The sequence below is a fragment of the Pteropus medius genome, unplaced genomic scaffold (assembly GCF_902729225.1).
Source record: "Pteropus medius unplaced genomic scaffold, Ma_sr-lr_union100, whole genome shotgun sequence".
NCBI lineage: Eukaryota > Metazoa > Chordata > Mammalia > Chiroptera > Pteropodidae > Pteropus > Pteropus medius.
In genome coordinates this window covers 790588-813843 of record NW_024342472.1, presented here as the reverse complement: position 1 = coordinate 813843, position 23256 = coordinate 790588, and the positions used below count along the sequence as shown (strand labels likewise).

The 23256-nt window shown below is 50.7% G+C and overlaps 1 protein-coding gene across 4 annotated transcripts in view; it reads right to left on the bottom strand.

Moving 5' to 3' along the window:
* The window catches only part of BCORL1 (BCL6 corepressor like 1), a 64293-nt gene extending 60591 nt beyond the window's left edge, over positions 1 to 3702 (bottom strand). The window contains exons 1-2 of one of the 4 annotated variants that reach the window (XM_039864962.1): positions 3662 to 3702; positions 2319 to 2398 (exon numbers count right to left, since the gene is read on the bottom strand). The gene's annotated coding sequence lies outside the window, so the exon portion shown is untranslated. Of the gene's footprint in view, positions 1 to 2287; positions 2399 to 2743; positions 2804 to 2938; positions 3106 to 3661 lie in introns of those variants that run through there. The other 3 variants (XM_039864961.1, XM_039864959.1, XM_039864963.1) reach the window with 3 other exon arrangements.
* Between the last annotated feature and the right edge of the window lie 19554 nt (positions 3703 to 23256).

Sequence of the window (23256 nt, the reverse complement as noted above, 5' to 3'; positions counted from 1 at the left end):
CAGCCGCGATCTGCTCCAATCCAGCTCTGCTGGGCCTCCTGTCCGTTTCTCACGCCCCTTAGGACCGGGGTGGGGGAGCCCTGGGGTTCGTGGCCATCTCTCGCCCTCCTCCTAAGCTGAGGGATTGCCCCTGATCCCGAAACCCGGCCCCGTAACCAGAGCCTCTCTCCTTCCAGACCTCGGCTTCGGTCTCAGACCCTTTGCCTCCAGGCCTGGCGCGAAGCGGGTGGAGAGCTTGTACGCCGGATCTCCCCCTGGCTTGCCGGGGCTAGTAGGAATTGCCCCCCGACCTCATCCTCCTTCAATTTAAGCCCCCTCCCCGCCGCGCCCGGCCCGGCGGCTCCCGCCCCTAGAGCGAGGGCAGCGGAGCCAGGGCGCTCTGAAGTCATCCCCCGCCTTTTTTCCAGGGACTCGGATAATTGCCCCTGCCCCCATCACAGCACTCCCACTCCCGAACTCCAGGCCCCGCCACCTAGGGGTACCCCTTACCCTACGGTTCCTGCACACCAACACCAGGGAGAACGCAGCCCTGAAAAGCACCCGTCGCACCTCCCCTCTGAGGTTGGAGGGTATTTTCTCTCGGTCTCTTCAAGACTTCATCACGGACAGCAGCCCCCCAAAAAAAAAAATAAACAAGCCCATTCTCGCCCTGCTTTGCTGGCCAGCCTCCCTTACGATCGTCGGATGCCTAGATTGGGGTGGGGGGTAGGCATTGGGGCCAGGTAGTTAACAAGACCGTAGCCACCACCTTCTGTTCTGAATAGTGGGGTAATTCCAATGGTTTCCCACCCCCCAGGATCAATGAGACCCCCGTTTCCATGGAGACCCCCGCCCAGCCAGGAAGAAGACTCTCTCGAATTGTGCCGAACAAGTCTCACCTGGCCGAGGGAGAAGGGGGTGAGGAGGGGGTAGGGTAGGGCAGGGATGGGGTACGAAGGTGGTAAGTGGAAGGGAGCTGTCCCGAAGGGAGGGGCGAGAACAGGGCGAGCTCCAGGGAGCGCAACGTCCGGGGACACGGAGAGGACGGCGCCCCCGGGGGGCAAGCAAAGCGGACGCGGGGCGAAGAAGGGACAGGGTTGAGGAAAGGCTTAAGATAGAACGAAGCGGGGAGGGGGGGATACGAGAAAACCGAGGAGTCAGTCAAAAGGGGTGGAAGGGTTGGGGGAGAGAAAAAAAAGACGCACCTGTTCCCGGGTCGGCTCCGTGGGGAGGCTCAGGCCGCCACCCGGGTTCTCCCTCACTCCCTCAGTACCGCCGCCCGCTTCATACTGCCCCGATCTGATGCCCCTATCCGCCCCTTATCGCCACCGACCTCCTTCTCCTCTCTCTCGGCGGCGGCGGCGGTCGGACTCTAGGAACTGAGAGGAAGAAGGGAGGGCTCAGCAAAGCGGAGGAGAGACAGAGCCACACACTGGCAGCAGCCGCGGCGAGCGAAAAGAGTGAGGGGGAGAGCGATGTGTGTGTGTGTGTCTGTGTGTGCGAGCGAAGCCTGGTGGAGTGGGTGCCGGTCGCAGGGCTCGACGGGAAGTGGAGTCCGGCTGGGTCCGCGGGCGGCGCCAGCCCTCGCTCCAAGGGACTACAACTCCCAGAATGCCACATGTCCCTGCCCAGGGGGAGGAATGGGGAGGAGGCGAAGGGAGGGAGCGAGCGAGAGAGGGAGGGACGAAAGCAGGGAGCAAGCGGCGGCGAAGGGGGCAGAGCCAAGCAGCCCCGGTGACACTGGGAGGGGAGCAGAGGAGGAGGGGATCGCTGTGAGGACCGAGCGGATTCCGGAGAGGGAGCCAGCGGTGGCTGCAGCAAGCCAGGCAAAAAGCTAGACTCCCAGGAGAGGCGGAGGCGCTCAATCAGAGGGGCTGCAAGAGTCCCAAGCCCCCCCTTCGACGCCCCTCGAAGGGGGAGATTGAGAAAGGGAAAAGATCGGTGCGCCAAGGCCTGAGGGTTCCCTCTTTCTTCCAACGCTGTCCACCTTATGCCCCAACCTGACTTTCTCAGACCACTGGTGCCTAATCTAGTGTGCAAATCCAGAGACCCTAGATCTCCCCTGCTGGGCATCAAAGAGCAGACACATTGAGTCCCCTTCTCCGAAGGGCCTGAGGGAGGCTCTCCTTGCTGGCAGAGCGTGATTCCCTCTTTCTTCCCGTCACCCCCCATCGTTGCCACCCCCTTCTCCCTCCCCGGAACCCCTCCTCTGAAGCTGAGGCTCGAGTGTCCCTCCCCGCTAAGAAACAGAGTCCTCTGGGGGCGGTTACCCAGCCCCCTCCCTTATGCTGGGCCCCTACCCACCAGAAGCATCCCCTTCACAGCGTTGCCCTCCTCACCGAGGTAGTAGTGGGGACGACCCGAGTTGGACTGGTGGCTACTTTCCCTCCGAGACTAGCCGTCCTTGGCCACGCCGAACCTGTGTAGTGATAGAAAAGCACATTAATACTCCTGCCCTCCCCACCCAATTCACCCAAGCCTGGATCCCGTGGAAATGTCTCACAGAGAAAGAGGGGTTAGGAAGTGTGAGCTGGAGGTGAATCCCAATCCTAAAACCTCATCCCAGGCATGGAAATCCAGGGGGTTGTCCCTTTCCCTAAAAGCCATCAAGTCGCTTTGGGGGGGGTAGTGGGTAGTAGATTATCTATACCTCAATGTCCACGCGACTCGAAGCGACACTACACGTAGGAATAAGATACCAACTAGGCTGCTGCGGTGGGAGGGAAAGTATACCCCTCGCTGTCGTCCACCCCCAAACACATACCCGTAGGAGAGTCAAATGGCCAAGGAAAGGGTTAGGCGGTGGGAGTGCTGGAGAGTCAAAGGGTTGTGGCAGGGAGGGTCCGCCCTGAGGAGTGGAATCCAGATACGGGGCGGGTCAAGACACCTGTAGACCGTGTCTTTCCTTGCTTTTCCCGGAATCGCCGCTGAACACCGTCAAACACTCGTAGTCACTTACCAGTCAGTCCCCTAAACCCATCTGTGCGCGTGAGACGGCGGGAGCCCGGGAAGCCCAGGCACAAACTCCGCGGAAGCTGGCCTTCCTCGCCGCCGAGCTGCCGCGGGCCTCCCTCCCTCCGCTGGCGGCCCCGCGGATCTACCTTCGCCCCCGGCCGAGGCCAGACCCCGCTCGCAACTCCACGCCCCTACTCCACCCCCCGGCTTTCCCTCCCCTCGCCCTCTCCCCGCGGGGTCCAGCCCAGCCCTAGCACCGCCCTGCCCACCGCTCGGTCTCAGCCCAGTAGCGCCCTGGAACTTCGTTCCCTGCCTCTACGCCCAGGCTAGTCTCACAGGCTCTGAGCTCTCCCGCTGCCCGCCCCCGAATCCACGTCCTACTTCGCCACCCAACTCGGCTCGGTCCGGGTTCGGCCCGCGCCTAGGCCATCGGAGTCCCCGGTTCGGTCCGGTGTACCGCCACACACCCCGCCCTTGCCTGGGTGCTGGCCTGGCCCTCTGCCTGCGCCCGCCAATCCGGCCCAGGCGCGTGGTCCGGGTCCGGGTCCAGGTCCCGGTGCCGGCCTCGGTCCCTGTGGCGTTGCCGCGTCTCGCCACGAGGGCTCGGTCCACGCAAGATCCGAACCCGCGCGGGGTGAGAGCCGCAGAGAGCAAGTTTCTTTATCTTCCCTCCGCCCCCGCAGCAGGGCCGCACTGTCCCCCCCACCCCCCACCGCGCCCCCTTCACCTGGGCAGAGCCCGCGGCCGCTGTCGCAACTTTGCTCCTCTCCACGCCGCGGAGGAAGCGGGTGAAGCGGCAAGAGGAGGAGGAGGAGGGAGGTGGCTGCGGGGGGGTTTCTGGGATCTGGCCGCTGGGCTCCGGGAGGACACGTGGGGGAGGAGGGGAAGGAGGAGGAAGAAGGGGGAGCGGGCCTGCAGTTCTTGGGGCTCCCCCTGCCAGCTCCAGGGAAGCCGGAACCTCGCGGGGCAGCCACAGACCCCGCACCGGCTACGGGGGAAGAACGGACCCACCTTCCCCAGCCAGCCCCCAGCTCCAGGAAGGGGGGGGTTGAGCAATGCCGCTCGGGGTCGGAGAGCAAGCCTTTTCGCTCGTGCTTTATGTGTGATTCTCTCGCTCCGTTTAGACTCAGTGTATGGGGGGACGTAAGGTCTTGCATGAGGGGGAACGCCCCCGCCAGACGCCCCGCCCCTCTCCCGGATCCCCACTTCCCTAACCCGGGCGACCTCCATGCAGGGCTCTGGCGCTCAGGCACCCAGGCAGCCCGCGGGCGCAGCCCCAGCCCCAGAGCTGAAGTGGGACAGGTGCTGAGGAAGGGAAAATGCCAGGACTCGCTGCCTCCTCTCGCGTCTGCGGGGAGGCCCACCCTTGGTGGCGACCTCCGAGACTGCAAAACCTCTGGGCCGCCCTCAAAGGGCATTCCCCGGCCTGGGCGTAGAGGCATCTGGCGGGGGCAGGGGTCGGGGTGCGGAGGGGGGGAGAGATAGGAGCGAGGGGCCTAAGGAAGGAAGGAGGAGAAGGGAGACGAAAAGTCTGTAAAGGGGACGTCTGCAGGACTCCGGGTCGAAAACCTGGCTTGAGAAGGACTCAGTTTCTGCCCACTTTTTCCGGGCTCCTCAATCATCAGACCGAGCCCCTTTACCCTTACCCTTTAACTTAACTACTCCTCGCCTGACGAAGGAATAAATTCTCCTGTGTGTTTACATCCCAGGGCATCCCTGGAAATGAAGGGCTGAGAAGCCTGCGGTCCACATTGGAACTCTGATGACTTTATGTTAGCTACGAGGAGAGCAGCTTGCTGAGGAGCTGAAGCTGCGGTCCGACTTGCTTTCAGGCTTAGGGTGTTTCTTAGCAGCTCCAACCCTGAGCTGGTGGTGTGGACTTCAAAGGCATCGCCTCAGCCTAGAGGGCATTAGGGGATGTGCCCAGCAGTTCCTGAAGGGGTCAGGGCTTTGGAAACAAAACGTGAAACAAATAGCAGGAATTTGAAAACAGTCTTTATGTACAGATGTATTAATATTATTTATTATATACTTATCTCCACTAAGGATGTCAGAAGGTCATTTGGACCAGTAGGAAGCCCTGCTGGATTAATGTCTTCCTCCTTCTCCCTGCTTCCTAGGCCCATAGGTTCCACCTCTAAGTTACTGGCTGTCTTTTCTCCTTTGGAAGGACTGTAGAGATGGCTGTTGAGACTTGCCTAGTATTCTTCCTCACCTGGTTTAAAGGATATGTGTGAATATTTCGGAGAACAGCAAGCCACTAAGGCTGCAGTTGTCTGAGACCTGGTGTTTTGCTGTCCTCACCAACCTTAACTCTATTGCAGTAATGTGGACATAATGCTTGTCATTTTACTTTGTTTTGGGAACCTCTGTTTTACTCGACCACTCTCACCCTGCCATGCACCCCACACACACATCTCAAAAATTTTTGGCCTAAGTTGCACCAAGGGAAATCATTTGGAAACGATTTGTTTAAACTAATCAACATATGGAATCAAAAATTCATTATTAAGGGGAAAGTCGCCTCTATTGAGACTGATAATGCAGGCCCCACCAATTCTGCTTTGATTTGGATTGGCTATCTTCACTGATTTTAATTAATCTGGTAATTACTAAATCTCCACTTCTCTTAAGGCCCTTAGGGCCTTAGGGCCACTTTGCTCCTTGGTTTGAGGCTGAAATGGATTCTGGACCCCTTGGCTCCCACTTGTCTATGTCTCACCATTTGGCTGCATCATGGTGAAATCAAAGTTGGAGCAAAATCATTGTTTCTGGTCAAAGCTCTAGCTTCTCTGAGCCCTTTCCTATTGGGAGTCACGCTTCCTGCCCTACAGGAGATGATGTTGGAAACCAAGGAGCAGGATGAGGAGAGCTATGGGAAACTTTTAGAGAATGTAGATATTAATGATTATTTTATTTGAGGCTAGAACCACAACATAATCATAATAATAATGCCTTACCTTTGTACACCATCAGAGTGTTAACAAAGCCCTTTCACTTCTGTTATTTCACTTGTTCCTCACTTGTAATTGAGGAAACTGAGTCTATGAACACCTATGAGTGGCTTGCTCAAGGTCACATGGCTAGTGAGCTCCTGTGCTAGGACTCAACCACAGTAGTCCTGACTCCACATTCAGAGTTATTTTCAATGTGGTACAGCACCTCTATTTACTGCCAAAATATTCCTTTTCAGGCAGATTTTTTCTAATTGTTTCTCCCATCAGTAATAGCTACTGGCCTGGGACTAGACTCTCAGAGAGGTGTAATGGAAAGAGGATTGTCTAGGGAGTTCTAAGAACCAGATTCTAGCCCTGTCTTGTCAATAGCTAGCAGTGGGACCTCAAGCAAACCGCAACATTTGAGTAGTGTTAGCCTAATGTCTGGTACTGTGTTTTGGGCCTTCCCCACACTCAAAAATATGGAAATTAATTCATCTGTCCTACCTCCCTCACAGGGACACCTTTGAGTATCAGATGAAATAATGGATGGGAAAGAATTTAATACACTGTAAACTACTGGACTCATCCAGAAGTTATTATCATCAGCACTGGCATCACCAGCCTCCCTAGGTATGGTACAGACAGCTAGGGGTGACACCTGCCTGGGTCCTGCCCTCTTGAAGCTTACCAGAAAAAACAGCATTTGTGGGTCCCATGGTAATTTAGGCCTCAAACCAACATCTGACTTCATAGGATAATTGTTTCAATTCTCTGCTTTGTTCTACAATCAGCGGCCTTGTCTGTCTGGTAAAATAGCCCATCTCTATGATACAACAACAACAACAACAACAACAATGACAACAACAACAACAAAATTCCAGTGATTTAGATCTTTAGAGTGTCAGAATGAAGCAAATTTGAAGTTTCTGGTCATCCCTTCATCTCCTAAATCCAAGTCAGTTGAAGATGAGTCAGTTTTGGAATGTGAAGTCTCAGGACTGCGACAGGGTTCATTCTAAGTCACCCCGGCTGAAAGGGGACCAGAGAAGAGAGACATAGAGAAAGAGCCTTGCAAACTCCGGTAAGGTACTAGGCTGACCATGAGTTATAGACACTACGTGCTCTCTAGTGTTTCACTTTATGTCCTGGGAGGGGCTGAAGGGAAGAATTCCTTCTCTCTACTTGCTATTTGTAAATCTCAAAAGCACAAACGCTACTGTAGCAGGTTGCTGCTGGAGAGGCATTCCAGCAGCCCACTGCATGCTCTGGAAAGTCTGGTCTCTGCACTCTCAGAGTCCTGGGTCTAGATGGGGAAACAGTATGTCTGGTGAAATTTAACTCTATAAACAACCAACAATCTTTCTAGATTTTATAGCCAAGGAGAGTGAATGAGAAAGGGGGCTAAAATCACCCCAGAGGCCTCTCTAGGTCAAACCCACCTTCCCTAAGATATCTAGGCATTTAACAAGGTTCTTAATCAAACAGTGTTAGAGGTGGAAGGGACTGTAAGAAATCATCTGTCCTAAAAAACTGGCCATGGCAGCCCACTGACAAGTCCATAAGCCTTTACCTAGCTTTCAGGGCCCTCCCTGATCTGGTTCCAATCTCCTTTCTTTCTGTGTTCCTCACAAGGCTTCTGTTCTAACCCACTGGCCCTCTGGCCATTCTTTAGACAAGTGCTTTCTCGACTATTCCATCAGTCTTTTCTATGTCCTCAGCTTGTTGAAATCTCACTCAACCATTATTACCCCGGCCAGCTCTTTCATGCCACCTTCCCTGACACCCGCTCCCTCCCCATGGAAGTTAACTGTTCCTCAGAGTACCCCACAGAACTGAGCTTGGCCCATTATTTAGCACTTCTACTCTCTGCCCATCTGTCTCTCCAACTAGATTTTCACTTCCTTTTATTAAAGGGACCCAGTATTTCTCATCTGTGTATCACAGCCTCCTTCCTCTCCCCACCAACATCCCCCACCCTTGCCCTTTGCATGTGTTTATTAAATGAATGAATGAATGGATGACCTAATCCAACCCTCTTGTATTATAGTGGGGAATCTGAGGCCCACACCTGGATCCCCTTCTTGCCAGTTAAAGACTCAGTTTTAACTCTTGGTCTCTTTTTGTCTTTTTCCTTCCATTTAATGGTTACACACACAGTCTCTGAAGTTAGACTGACATGGTGGTTTGAATCCTGGCTTCACCACTTTCTAGAGACATCATCTTGGACACTTAACTTCTCTCTAAGCCTCAGTTTCCTCATTTATAAAATAGTAGCTAGTAAACACTTGGAAATGTTACAAGGATCAAATGAGTTCTTGTGTGTTAAGCACTTAGAACAGTGCCTGACACCTAATAGATGCCCTCACAGCAGTTTGTTTGTTTGTTTGTTTGTTTGTTTTAATACGAGAAGTTTTTAAAGAGTTCAGAACCTGAGAGCACCGCTTAATTCAAGCCTAGGAATAAAAGCCACAGCCTGAACATACATACATACATACATACATACATACATACATACATACATACTTACATACATAATTTAGCAAGAACTTTCAGTAAAACTATTATTTTTCCCCCAAAGAGGCTAAATAATATTGAGAATAACACCCAGTTTAGCGGGTGCTCACCCAGTTCCAGTTCCTGGAGCAGCTGCATTCCTCTGGCTGTGGTGGTGATTCTGTGGAGGCTTAGGGATGTTGGCATGGGACTAAGGTGCCCTCCTGAACCACACAGACCTTCTCACTCCTATCCCTATGCCTACACTTGAGCTCTCTTCCACCTGGCCAAGTTCTTCAAGCCCCACCTCCACAAAGGTTTCTCTGAATGCTTTTGCCTCTGAACTCTTGGCCCTGTGGGTAAGTACACTACAACTTAGCACTTAGTGTTTTTCTGTGCTCTGTGCCTTAGTTCTACTTCCCATCTGAGGGCAGGCACCTTGTCATAGAAAGCAGCATCCCCCCTCTCCCCAGCACCTGACAACGTTTGAGCAGACAGGATCCACGAATACTTTGGGATTGATCGACAATAGGCATCCAGTGGGGGCCTGGGTCCCCTCAAGTCCTGCCCACCCTGCTGTCTCCCACCCCCCACACACCCCACACTCAAATCAACCAGCCTTTTCAGTAGCCATCTTGTTTCTTATCATCTGTAAGTATCTGAGGCAAGAGCCATGTTTTACTGTGTCCTCCATGCAGCCCAACATAGTGCTTCCAGCATGACTAGAATAAGCACATAGTTTTGCTGCTATAGATAACTCGGTGAAGATACCATTCTTGTTTCAGGTGTGTATATTTATATGTATCCTTGTGTATCAGTTCTTCCTCATTAAACTTCAAGAAGTTCCAGAGGAAGAAAGTCACAAGATGATTAAAAACCAAGTTACCTGGGATTTAGATTTTTTAAAAATCTAAGGAGCAGTGTTTTGCCTCCAGTGTGCATTCAGTCTAAACTCTTACATCAAATTTTCTCAAACTTTAATATATATAAGAATCATTGAGTCTACGGCCATGCCACCCTGAACAAGCCCAATCCCATCTTATCTCTGAAGCTAAGCAGGGTCAGGCCTAGTTAGTACTTGGATGGAAGACCACCTAGGAAGACCAAGTGCTGTAGTTGTAAAAAATAAAAAAAATAAGGAATTATAAGCTGGCAAGCTTCTTGCAATCTGTGAGGTCAAACAAGGGTTGCCTCACCTTAAAAAATAAATAAATAAGAATCATAGGTTGGGGGAGCTTGTTAAAAGTCAGATGCTAAGGCACCCTCCCATGCAGGGTCTTATTGAATAGGTCTGGGGTGGTACCTTGTACTCTGAATTTCTAGCAATCCCTACTGAGAATTCGAAATCAGAGGACTCTTGGACTACACCTTGAAAGACAGTTAATACTTTTTCCATTTTCATCTTCACCAGAGATCCCCAAACTTTTCACTACCAAGGGTTTTGTTGTTTCTTTCCCCTCATGGATTCCATTTAACACACAGTTTTATATCACTTAGTATATGCCAGATACTGTCCTAAGGATTTTAAAAATAGTAACTCATTTAATACTCATAACAACCTCATAAGGTAAGTGCTATTATTTTCCCCTTTTATAGATGAAGACATTGAGGTACAAAGAGTTTCAATGATTTCCCCAAAGTTGCCCAGCTAGAAAGATTTTTTAAAATGTTATGTCAAATTTCCATAACATAAAATTAGCCATTTTAAAGTGAACAATTCAGTGGCATTTAGTACATTCACAATATTTTGCAGCCACTACCTCTACCTAGTTCCAAAATGTTTTCGTCACCCAAAGATGGATCTCCATACCCACTAACCAGTTGCTCTGATTTCCCTGCTCCCCCCAGACTCTGGCAACCACCTATCTATCCTCTGTTTCTATGGATTTACCTATTCCAAATATTTCAGTTAAGTAAAATCATAATATATGGCTTTTTGTTTCTGGCCTTTTTCACTTAGCAAGATATCTTCAAGGTTCTTCTGCATTGTAGCATGCATCAGTACTTCATTCCTTTTGATGGCCAAATAATATTCCGTCATATGGATGTATTATAATTTGTTTATCCATTCCAAGCTAATAAGTTTTCAAGTCGGTATCTGAATCCAGGCAGCCTGATTCTAGAGTCTATGCTTTTAACTCTCTGTGTTCAAAGTGCTTATCTATGTAAACAGAATGTATTTTCAAGTAATAATTTGCCACTTGAAAATGTATCAGATACATATAAAACTGCACCATAACTTCAGATCAGTCTGAGAGAGCCACACAGAGGTCATTTAATTCCAGCCAAAGCCAAAAACACTTGACGTTGTAGTTAACCTTTGCAGCTTCATGCGGGTACATTTCACTAGACTTTATGAAATACAGACGTAATTTATAGACTCTCTCTCAGGCTTTTATGGGCTCAGGGACCCCAGTTTGGGATCCATTAATCACAAATTCTTGCAAGACACCTAGTCAAAAAAGCCAGGTTCCATCAAGTTGCTCAGTAGACTCTACTGATAATCTATAAAGGGGGTTCATGCATGTTAGGTAGATTTACCACACCAAGCAACTAAACAAGAAAGGAGTTGGAGGCGAACCTTCAATAAATTAGAAAATTCCAAAATCCAGTATGTCATTCTGCCTGAATGTTCTAGTTAACTAACTAGAGTTTCCCCACCAAGGATGTACATGGCCATGTACTGGGGACCAAAAAGATAGCCCTTTAACTGCCTAAGCTGGACTTACCAGAGAGTCCTTCCAGACCCTAAGTGTCTGCTTTGGCAGAATCTGAGGTGAGAATACTGTTTCAACACAATGCTGATCGCATGATTTTTCTCCTGACTTTCCAAGGGTGTGGACAAAAAAAAAAAAAAAAGATTCAGGATTTCTTGCATCTCCTCTGGAGGTTTGTGATACCTGCTCCCTATGTCTGAGAGTCCTATTTGATATTCTGAGTACTGTCCTTTCCAAAGGGGACCCTCGTTGCCCCATCAGAGACTAAACAACCAGGCTGGGTTTAAAACCACTCATACTGACTTCGCTTAGCAGAATAAAATGAACATCAAGGAGAGCCTTGAAGGGGAAGAGATACCACAAAACATGTTGCTTGAGAGTTGAGAGGTGAACGGTGAGAGATGAAAGCTTCTACATTTTTGTACCCCCAGGGCCTAGCAGAAGGCCTGGTACCATTGGGAAAGCACTCAAAATATGTTTGTTGATTGAATGACTGACTGAAAGGGAACCTTCTTCTTATTCTGGAGGTTGTTATGGAGGCATTGTAGAGCTGTACCATGAGGGCAGAGAATGGAGGGAAGTTGAAATGAGTCTGGAGTGTCCTGCCAAGACCTGCACAGACCATGTTTTTTGTGCCTGAAAATTTATCCCAGGCAAAGTTTTCAAAGCCTGCAAGTCTCAAAAGTAGATTCCTCCAAGCTCACTGTGTGCTTTATTTCACCGAACGCAAGTCAGAGGGGTTTAACAGTGGCATACTGTTGTGGGAAGATGCTAATGAAAGCACCTATATAAAAGCATATTGAAAAAGAGGGCCAGGGGCTTCTTGTTAACTTACCAATATTGGCTTTACATGGTCTAAATGAATCTTTGTCTGTGCCATTTGGCAAGGTAAGTTTCTATCTATGGGTCTTATCCTGAACATGCATATGTGCAGATACTCCACACATACTTATTTTATAACAAAGTAAACTCCTGTTTGCCAAAATCCAAATAACCACAACCCTCAAAGAATCTGAATCTCTTTTTGCAATATAATGCAATAATCCCTTATATTTTATGGGGCTGTGAAAGTCACCAAGTGCTTCTCCATCCATGACCCCATTTATTTGTTGATTGATGTTCAGAACTGTCCAGAGCCTTTGCAAGAACCTGGAGGGCCCTGTGAATCAAATAGCAGTAGTGACATGTGGTGCAAGTGACCTTAGCTATGTGCTTGGCCTTTGAACACCAGGCCTCTAGTTGTGGCAGAAACATCAGGGGTATGGTGACTTGCTGTCACAGACTTCTGGAGACTCACCAGCACTTGGAGGACTGGGCTGGTAGGACATGACTCCTGCAGCTACAAGGAGCTGAGACTCAGCTGCACATAATCAGCACTATAGTGGCAGCAGTGAAGACAGAAAGGTTGGCGCACTCCTCCCTCATTTTGTGCCATCAGTCATTCATTTGGCAGACAGACATTGGGAGTTCAAGCTCCTCTCCCCAGCTTGTTCTGTGTAATGAGGGTACGGATAGAACAAGACTTGTCTCCTAGACCTCTCTGACCATATGATTTGTTTAGTTTTCCCCCCTTAATGTCTCTCCTTCTCGTTCATTACAACCCCATTTTGTCAGGGTATAAATGTTGAGAGAAGGGGTTCCACCCAGTCACTCCCTCTCATTACCTTCCCTCTCTGTCTCTGTATGTCTCTGTCTCTCTGACTCTCTTTCTCTTTCACACACACACACACACACACACACACACACACACACACACACGATGCTTCACTCAGGGCCTCAAAAACCCCAGAGCTAACCTGGTTGTGTCATGCTCCTCTATTAAAGAGAGTATTTAATAAACCAGATCCATGGGAGCAAAATGAAAATTTGTAATGCATAGTAATAACAGTAATCCCTCATATCTTTATAAAACTTAATAGTTTACAAAACACTTCTATCCTTATTCTTTTATTTGATCCAGTGTCCTGTCATCATTTTTCATATTCAAAGACAATCTTCTAATTGTGAGCTCCATCACTGAGTGAAGCAAGACGAAGGCAGGGTTGAGTCCCTCCAGTCCCCTGGTAATAGGCAGCATGATGGGTTTGTTTTTTTGTATCTTTTTCTTTTTTTTCTCCCCTCTTTCTCTTGCTACCTGTCTGTGGAGCTTGAAGTTGCCTATGACTCAGCTTCTCAGTCTCCCTGGAGCCTGGAACCCCAGGGAAAAGGGCTGCCTGCTGATCAGTAGTGTCCACCACCCCTCCAAGCTGGGCCACAAAGCCTTTGGCTCCTACCTGGATGGGCGGGAGGGGAAGGGGAAAGCCTGTCTTTGGGCAGCCCCAAAGTGAGCCCAGCCCACCTCAGCAGATTGAGCAGTCCTAGCCTGGGAGAAGAGGAGCAATGTCAATAGGAAAAGTAAAGGAGGGCAATGCGAAGTTTTTATAGTAGGATGTGAAATGGGGCTCTGAAGCTGGGGAGGCAACCACTGAGTGCAGGCTTTGTAGAGTGCAGACATACCCAGGGAACCAGGGACTTTGCAAGAAGATGCTAGTGAAGGGCAAAGAGAAGCCCCATTGTATTCACTGAGTTCTAGGCTTTTTTGTTGTTGTTAACCTAACTACTTCACTTATCCCATTCTCTCCTATACTCCCATATCTTCTTCATTCCTCTGTCTCTTCACTGAGCCCCCTTCTACCTCCATTCCACCAATGTAGCCTCAATGTTCTGAGCTAAAGGTGCTTTCAGTGAAAGCCTACCCCAGAGAGTTCTGAAGCCATCCCAGCCAAACATTCTCAAACTCCCCTATCCCTCTCTGTACACAGCACTTAGCCCTTAGCTCATGCCTGTGGCCACACTAGTCACACCCTCCACATGGCCGAGCCCACTCCAATGGGAATGCCCAAGAAACTAGGGACAAATGGGGGTTATAAAGCTCGGGTGTTTTACAGTAGAAGAGGATCAAAGCCTGTCTTATCCTGGTAGGAGGGATCAGGGCGTGCTGTCCTGGCAGTTGAGAGCAGGAGACCCAAACATCAGGGAAAAGTTGCCTTTAGCTAGTGGCCAGGATTAAAAGAGATGAGGGTGCTGAGTGACTGCCATGCTGGGGTGGGAACAAAGACCCACGACCCCCACCTTTCATCTCTGGATGTAACCAGCAGTTAATTGAGGCTTCCAGCTTTTGCCCAGCCTTGGATACTCCCTTCTTTCTAGAAAGGAGCTTCATTCCAGCCCGGGAGTCCCTGGCTGAGCCCTCTTCTAGCCTCTACCCTGGCGTTTGAGGCTGGCCGAGTTAGCAATGTCTCTCTGGCAGTGGCAGGCAGTGCAGGGCGGGAGTGTGTAATTGCAACCACTTCCTGCCCCAGCTTGCCCTAGGGCTGGCTCCGCCCCTGAGGACAGTCGGGGCGGGGCCCAGGTACCTTAAGGGAGTCCGATTGGTGTGTATGTGGGGGGTGCCTAGTGGGGCTGCCCTCAAGGGAAATCAGCTGAGACTCATAAAAGGGAAGGGGGGCGCCGTCAGCCCAAGCCAGCCGGCACGAAAGAGCTGGGGCCTTGGGGCATTGTATCGGCGCAATCTGTCCCCGTAAAGAAGGACCCAAACAACAATCCCTCTCTGACTAGTATACGACTAGTTCCAATATTCGCTTAATTCATGAGCTCCGAAGCCCCAAAGGAGAAGGGGAGGGGAGAGCCAGGGTCTACACGATAGGGATGCTCTCCTCTCTGGCCTTGGCCCTGCTCTCTCTGAGCTAGTTAGAATGGATAAGAGACGTAAGTGGTGGACTGCTGGAAAGGCTCCGGTGGTACACCACAGTGTTTGTCTGCAAGTGCCTCTTCCTTCCTGGAGCTTCCAGTATTTGCTGGCTGGTTGTATCATCTGTCTGTCTACCCGGGCCTCTGAATGTCCATTGTGTTCAGAGCCAGTCCCATATTAGGCACCCTGGAGGTACAAAGGAAGCAGAAAGACAGCTCCTTCCCTTTGGGGAGCCAGACATCAACTGAGAATTAGGGTGGTAGCATGGGCAAAGTCTGTATTTTGTAGTCAAAGATGGAGGTATGGCCGCCTCATTCCATGTATTGGCTGTGCGACGTTGGGTAGCTGGCTTATCTTCTCTGAGCTTCTCCTGGTGTCTAAAATGAAGCTACTAATACTTGCCTTGCCAGGTTGTGGTAAAACTGAAATAAGACATGTGTGGGAAAGTGCTTTGAAAGTTATAAAGCACTTTACAAAAAGCAAGGATGGGATGCTCATGCTAAGTGGGGTGGAGGTGGGAGAGAGGACCCTGCTGGGGAACAATGACTAGGCACCAATGATTAGTGTGCAAACTAGCCAAGGGAACATTAAAGGAGCATGTTGTAATGGGGCGACCAGAGGTGGGTGGGGTGTGAAATCAGCCTTGGCTTCCAGTTAGAGGTGGATCTGAGGGAAGAAACTCCCCTAGGAAAAGGTGGGCAGGCAAGGTGGAGAAAAAGCCATAATTTCCCTCCTTTTGAAAAGGGCTTGCGACAGCCCTTGGTTTCCTTAATCATGCCCATGTGATGAGAGGCCAGCAGTGGGTAGAGAGTTTTGTTTGGGGGGAGGGGGTTGCCTGTCAGCCCTTGAAGTGCAAGGCAGCAGCTGGAAGCACGCTGCTTACTTGCATACCACACCTGCAGCATGCACATGGCTTCCTGGAATGAGCCCGGAATGTCTCCTCTCCTCACTCTCTACAAACGGAGGTGAGGCCAAGGGGAGCTGAGTGAACTGAGCACATTAAATGACAGCTGCAAACCTGTAGACTTCTCACTTCTCAGTCTCCTTCACACTGGCAAGGGCTGCCCAGTCCTAGGTTACCCCTGTCTTTCCTTCACCGATCAGCAGCCATATGGGAGTGAAGTTGTCCTCAGTTGCTAGGGAGCTGTTGGGGAAAGCGTGTGCCAAGGTATCGTGGTAGCAGGTTTGGGGATGCACCCACAGTTATGCATGTCAGCAGCCATGTGTGCAGGTCCAGGCAGGTGTCTCCATACAAACATATGTCATACATGTGTATGCTCCAAGTGGCAAGAATGCGGGACTGACATTTCTGCTTCTGACTTTGGACTTTCTCATCTGTAAAATAAAGACACTCGTGCCAGAGCATCTCAGAGGGCCCTTTCAGCTCAAATGTTCACTATTTCTACATGTATGGCTGTGGCTGCTTTAAAAGTCACAGCAGTGGGGGGAAAATCAGCCAAATCAGTTGTGATGTTGGCTGTCAACACTTCAGATGTTTAGATTTGGAGATTCAACTTTCAAAAGGCCAGTTACTTGGCATCATGTAACATCTGTTCACTTTCCAAGCAGTTGTCTTACACTGACGCCCAGACTATGGCATGATGGCGATTGTCTTTTTGTTCTGTTTGTGTGTTTACATGTATGTGAGTATATCTATAGGTACATGTTTAAATTGCATCACAGAATATTGGAGCTGAATGATATCCTGGAGGTCATCTAATTGAATCCCTTCCATTTCTAGTTCATTAATCCAACAGCCCTTTTGTGAGCTAAAATCTGTGTAGGGAGCTGCAGAGATGAATAAGGCATAGTTTCTGCCCTCCAGGAGCTCACTGTCTAGCAGGGGGGAGAAGCATGTAAACAAATAATTACAATACAATGTGATAATAGAGGTATAAATTCTATGCTATGGGAGCACAGAGGAAAGAGCAATTGATTCTGCCTGGGGGTGTCTGTGACAGTCTCACGATCATTCTATAGCCAATGAGTTTTTTCTTTTTTTACCTTCACTTTCCTATTTCCAAAATACCCATTCTTGTTCCGCTTGCTCCCCTTCCTCTCAGGAAATCTAGGAAGATGCACACTGAGTCAAGGCCACCAGGAGAACTTAGAAACCCACAGTGAGCTGGGAGTGAGGATTCCCTGGCTAGGAGTGTAAGGCTATGGGAAGAGAATGAGCATTTCCACACAAAAGGCCTGTCTGCACAACCTGGAAAGGATTGGCCAAGCAAAGTGCTAGGATCAACATAGCCCACTAGGATCCACCATGAACTATGACCCCTCTCAACTATAGGCCAGCAAGAGGCTTAAGAAGGGATAGTTGAGGTTACCTGAGGCAATGGTTTAGCTCATGTTGGGGTGGGGATGGAGAGTGAGAGAGAGGCCAAGGGAACTGAGACTCTAGTCCTTCCTGCTTGGCCAAAGGGGTGTGCGGATGGAAGACACTTTCAACAGGGTATGCTTTTTGCGTTTTCCTATCCAAGGAATGGGGCCGCATTAGGCATTCCCTTTCCCTTGCCGGGGGCCCCTGGTGAATAGCCGTGCCCTTTAGTGATGTGATTGCTGAGGATAATAGAGGCAGCCTTAGTGTAGGGGACAGATTAGAGCTGAGCTAAGTGGTGGAGGTGAGGAGAGACAATAACCCTGGGCTTAGCACCAGGTTCCAATCTCTGCCCTACCTGCCTAGAGATGGCCCTGGAAGGCTAATCTCCAGCCCTATTCCTCCATCCAATATTTCTCCCTCTCCACGGGCAGAAGACGAACCACCCTTAGGGCCTACCACTCCATCAGGGCAGGAGCACTTCTCTCCTCTCACCCTTCAATCCAGAAAGCCCAGAGATGCTACGGCGAAGAGAACCCTGGGAGTGTGCCTTGAATGACCCCCAAACACATCTGGATTTTTGGAATTCAGGCCAGCCCCCGAAACGGACCCCAGGGAAGTCCGCCTGAGGGAGGCGGGAGGGAGAGGCAGCGCCGAGTGCAGAGCCTTGCCGTTTAGGGCTCCCGGCCCCACGACTAGGACTGTCCCAAACTTCCTGTTTCTTCCGGTCGCTCTGACCTCGGGGCTGCAGCTCCGAGATAGCTCGGGGCCTGGAAGTGCATGCTGGGTAGGCGCAGAAGGCCGGGGTAGACGAGCTGCTGGCGGTCACCGCGGCGCGGGGCCGGTATGGGAGCGCGCGGCTGCCTTCCCCCGCGGTCACGCTTTGCATGTGGGATGGGCAGCGGGCAGGTGGCAGGGAGGCCTCTAAGCTGAGGGCTCGGGGCGGAGCCTTAGCTGGGGCGGAGGCGGAGGGGGAGGGGAAGAGGCGGCCCAATGGGCTGGGGCCAGGAGCTGGTGCAGTTTAAAGGGAAGCCGCGTTGCCTTCGTCGGAGGCTGAAGTTTGAGCAGACCTCCGCTTACCGAGTGCAGGAAATCCTGGAGAGACAGCGCCGCGGGCTTGCGCCGACTCGGCCCAGCACTCCCGTGCCACCCAGAAACCCTGAAGGAGTCGCTTACGATAATTAAAAGAAAATCCTTTACTTAGCGTGGGGAAAACGTAATGGAACTGGTGACCCCCTCCCCAAAGGTGAGCCGGATTTAAGATTAAAAAAAAAAAATTGTGGGCAAATGCTCAACTCCAGAAAGAAACTAAGACGATCCCAATTGTTGAGGGGTGGAAGTTGGAAAGGACACCCCGTCCCTCAGTGCCTCTGTCCTCAAGATGAATTGCATGGGGGCGAGGGTGCCGAAGCAGGCGACACTTGACTGCTGGTCCTGAGCTGCCTTTTCCCTAGCAGCCTCACTCTCCTCCCCGATGCTGCTACTTTAGGCACATAAAGATGGTTACGTCAGAATAGAAGGTTAACCCCCAACTCTACCGGTACCTTCCTTTGGGGCCACACCCTCTGCGCGTAACCGCACCTCCGTTCCACTCCCACCACCTCTCAAAATTCCCTACTCTCAGGCTCAGCCACATTTTTGCATGACATCTTGAGGAAACTGGAAATGATGCTCTCACTCTGGGATGGATGTTGGATATAGGACCAACCAAGATGGGGGGTAGGGCACAGAGGACACATAGGGGCCCATTTCCCAGATTATTGCTCCCATTTTGAAGATGAAACTGAGGCAGCCCAGAGAGCTTAAACATTTACTGAGTTCACTCAAGGAGTCAATTGTCTGAGAGGTTAAAACAGCTTGGAGATGGGGAGGGTTGATGCTTAAGACTCACATTGATCAATTGCATCCAAGTCTCTCCAGACTCTGTCCCCCCACTAGGTGAATGTTATTTTAGCAATCCTCTCTTATCTTCTCTCTGATGGCACACTGCTCTAGAGTTATCTGATCATGTTTCTGTCACCTGTGCTAGACTATGAGTGCCTCAATGATGGAGATAGGGTCTTGATATTTGCCACATTATCGCAGTGCCTAGTAAAGTGTCTGACACATATATAACACTCAATAAATGTTTCTTTATTGAGCAGCAGAAATCAGAAGTCCTGACTCCCAGGCATTTCCGAGTCAAAATGCTACCTAATCTATCCGTTCACCTACACATCTGGCTTAGAAGTACCCCACTAGGGGCAAGACCTTACTATTGCCACATATCTTGGTGTTGGACTCTGCGCTTAGAGGGACTTTCAAAAATAGACACAAAGGATGAGGGGCCATCGTTGGCTGGCTGGTTAACTCACCTAGCCAGGGCCAGGCTTGAGATGCCCAGTTACAGATCTGTTATGTGTGTCTGTGGCCTGGTGCCCTTCTCTAGAACCAAAATGTAGCAGACAGTGCAAACATTTATGCAAATGAGCCAAACGCCCTGCTGCTTTCAAAAATAAATGATGGAGTCCCTATCAGTACTTGCGGTGTGTCTTGGCAGGGTTTGGAAGGGGCCCTGCCTGCCCCTTGTTAGTTCTCTCATGAAGCCCAGAACAGTGAGAAGCAGTGTCTCCTACCCCTGTCATTTTCCTCTCCCTTCCAAAACTACAAACAGCCACAAACTACATGGCCCACAAGCAACAGAGATTTGTGGCCTTTGGAACCTCCCAGGGCAGGGGTCAGTGGGGAGGTCAAAGGTGGTGTAGGCATCACATAGTCCAGAGTCATTACTCTCATGCCTTCTGGGAGAGTTTAGAATCAATGGGCCTATTTGTCCTCCCTCCAGGGAGGACTGGGGGTAGGGCAGCGGGGGTCCATTATCAAGCCCACCCCTACACCGCATAACACTGTCTCCAGGAAGCTCACTCAAGGCTTGGCATCCTGCAAATCTTGCCACTACCCAGAAATAACAGAAACCAGAAGTGGGATGACTTCTGTGTGGATGGGCGGATCGGACACATCTTTCGGATTCTAGGAGTCTGGACTTTTATTTGGGAGTCTGAGGCATTTATGAAGCCAGCAGGATGACTTTGGGTCCCTGTTGAGCCCTCTACATTTTGGTAAATAGCCCATTTCCAGCAAGTTTGTGCCCTGGCCCATGATTGTCCCTGTTCCTTCTGGGAGAGTTTTAGAATCACACTCTGTGGGAAAAGAGGCAGGATGATATAGTGGTTAAGAGCCCAAACTTGGGCGATGGCCAGACCTGGATTCCAAACCCAACTCTGCCACTAACCAGCTTTATGACTTCTTCAAGTTACCTTCTCTGAGCTAGTTTCCTTATCTGTTAAAAGGGATAACAATAGTACCTACCACATGAGACTTATTTGGATTAAATATGAGGTGTACTATGTACTTGGCACTTTTTAATTGCTCACTAAATTATAGCTGTGGTGACCATTCTTCTTCGGTTTCGTTGCAAGTAAGTATTTTTTTGCGTGGTACCCACCTGTCAAGCTTGGAGCATTTCTCAGCCCAAGGCCCTCCTTAAGATCCTGGAGGATGGAATTCCTTCTCCCTTCTCAGCATTTGGGTAATTTGTAATCAGGATTGGCCTGGGGTATGCCAAAGGTGCAGCAAGTGTGGCTCTGGCCACAGGCAATATCCCCTGAGGGTGTTTAGCTTTATTGCCAAAAATGGTTTTAAGTACTCAGCTGGGAGTGGGGCTCGGAGGAAACTGTCCCGCCCTAGGCTCTAAAATGAATACCCATGGTGTCTAGGATCAGGCTAGTATCCTGGCTATAGCCACTAGCTAAGTGTGCATTTACAGCGACACAGCTTTGAACTTGTTTTGTCTGATTCACTTAATAACTTCTATCTTAAATAGCCTTTGTTGAAAAATTTACCCTGGAATGGAATGAGAGGAGAGTTCACTTCTAATTCTGAAATTTGCTGTCGGGGATTGGTAGGCTCCGGAGCAGCAGCTTGCTAAGTGCCGGGCAAGATGGGCAGGAAAACAATCTAGTTCTGCGCAAGTTCATGAACATGTAGGTCCAGCTCTGCTTGCAGAGCACTTTCATCACACTTTTGGACTCGTCCTTTTTTTTTTTCTTTTTACTGATCTTATACTGCAGAGGGGAGGGTGACTGAGTTTGTCCCATCTGACTCAGGCCCCCTGAAGTTGGAGACCTTCTCACTTCCACAGGACAAGGAGCCTTCTGACGGCGGGGCTCGAGTCTCCTCGCTTAGGCTGGCTGGTGCCCAGTCTGGTAACCGAGAGAGCGGCCTCAGTCCTCGCAGCGTCTCCCCCACCCGCGCCCGGTGCATTTTTTTGGTGTCCGAGGCGCCGGGAGGCTCAGCACCCGCGGCTGAACGAGTGGCGCGAAAGAGGCCCGAAAAGGACCGTGTCTCGGGGCTCAAACTCCCCAGACCTCCAGCTGGGGAGGGGAAGCTGCAAGCGGCCCGCGGAGGGAGGGTCACGTGGTGGGGCGCCTCAGAGGGTGCCCCCGAGTTCATCCAGGCCCTTTTGTCTGACCACCATCATGCTGAAGCCCCTCCCAAAGGAGGTGGGGCTGGCAGCAGAGGAGAAGGGAGGCCCAAGGTGGGGGAAAGGAGGGAGGGTGAAAGTGAGCATTGTGGGGGGGCTGGGAGGCCGTCAGGAGGGGTAGGGACTGAGTCTCACGCCGGGAGGATGGCTGGACAAGCCGTGAGGCGAGGAGGAAAACGCGGAGGAAGAAAGCCATCCTGCCCCCAACACCTGAAGTGTCTCCTGAAGGTGGGTGCTACCAGGAAGAGGGTGATCGGAGCTGAAAGCAGGCGGCTCATGCGAGCTGAGGGGTGGGGGGGGTGAGAGAGAGAGAGAGAGAGAGAGAGAGAGAGAGAGAGAGAGAGGACAGAGGAGAAACTATAGTGAGAGAACGAGAGAGAGAACGAGAGAGAACGAACGCTGGAGAGCCAGCAGAGAGAAAGCCAACAGACAGACCGACAGACAAAGAGCCCAAGAAGGAGGCCTGCGGGGGCTGTGAGAGAAAAGAGGGGTGGAAAGGAGGAGGGCAGTGCGGCCCCCCTTTCCTGATCCTACAAAACCTCAACTCTGGTCTCACATCGAGAGATGGGGCCAGTGATCGAATGGGAGCAGGAGACCCGTCCTCCTGCCAGAGGTGCCCCTGCCGGCTCACTTCGCCCCTGGAAGAGTGGCCGCTTCCCCACTCTTGGACCAAGAAAGTCAGCTGTAATTGGGCCTGGTAAATACTCTTCTGTAGCTTGAAAAATAAGGGCAATTTCCTGTTAATCCACAGGGTCTTCCCCAGGGCCCTGGGAATCTGGAATCTCCTAGACTTTAGAGCAGCCCCCACCCCACATCCCCTGGGAGCTGGGGTCCTGAAGAGGTGAGTCCAGTCCATTGGGCAACAATAAATGAGTCTCCAGTGAAGTGTCCACTGTGCCAGGTATTGTACTAGGTCCAGGTGGCTGCTGAGATGGACAACACAGGTGAAAGGCTGTGACCTATCTTCTGGGCACTTCTAATGTAGAAGGAGAGGAGGTCACAGACAGACACAGACAGAGCTGACCTTGAAGGGGGCTCTACCCAGTGCTAGGATGGTGCTAGAGGGCACAGAGAGGGAGGAGAACCAACCCAGGAACCACAAGGTTTCTTGGAGGAAGTAGGATTTAAACAAGGCCTGAGGGCCAAGGAGAGCTCTGGAGTTTTCCTATTCAGGTGCAGGTGGAGAGGAGCACCCTCCAGCTCCTTCTGTCAGGAACCTGCACTGGATCATAATTATAAAGGTAAATCTGTTGTTTCAAAACAAATTAGATTGTAAACATTGCTATTTTTCTTTATTTAATTGCAAGCCCTACTGCTGGCCCCTTGTTGGTGCTGATTACTGAGAATTGGTTATAATTTTCCAGAGTGCTACCAATTCAATGAAATCGTTCCTTAGCCCACTTTAGCATGGGCAAAGAGGAAATGAAGTCAATATCCTGTCCCCTGTACCCCTGCCCCACAGGGATAAGAGGTGGCCACCCACTCGGTGAGCATGGACCAGGTGGATCAAGAGGTTTGCCTTGGCCCTGCTTTCCCCTCTCATCACAAGCATGGCCTTGCCATTGACATCACTGGGAAGGAATTCCAAATCCAGTTTCCAG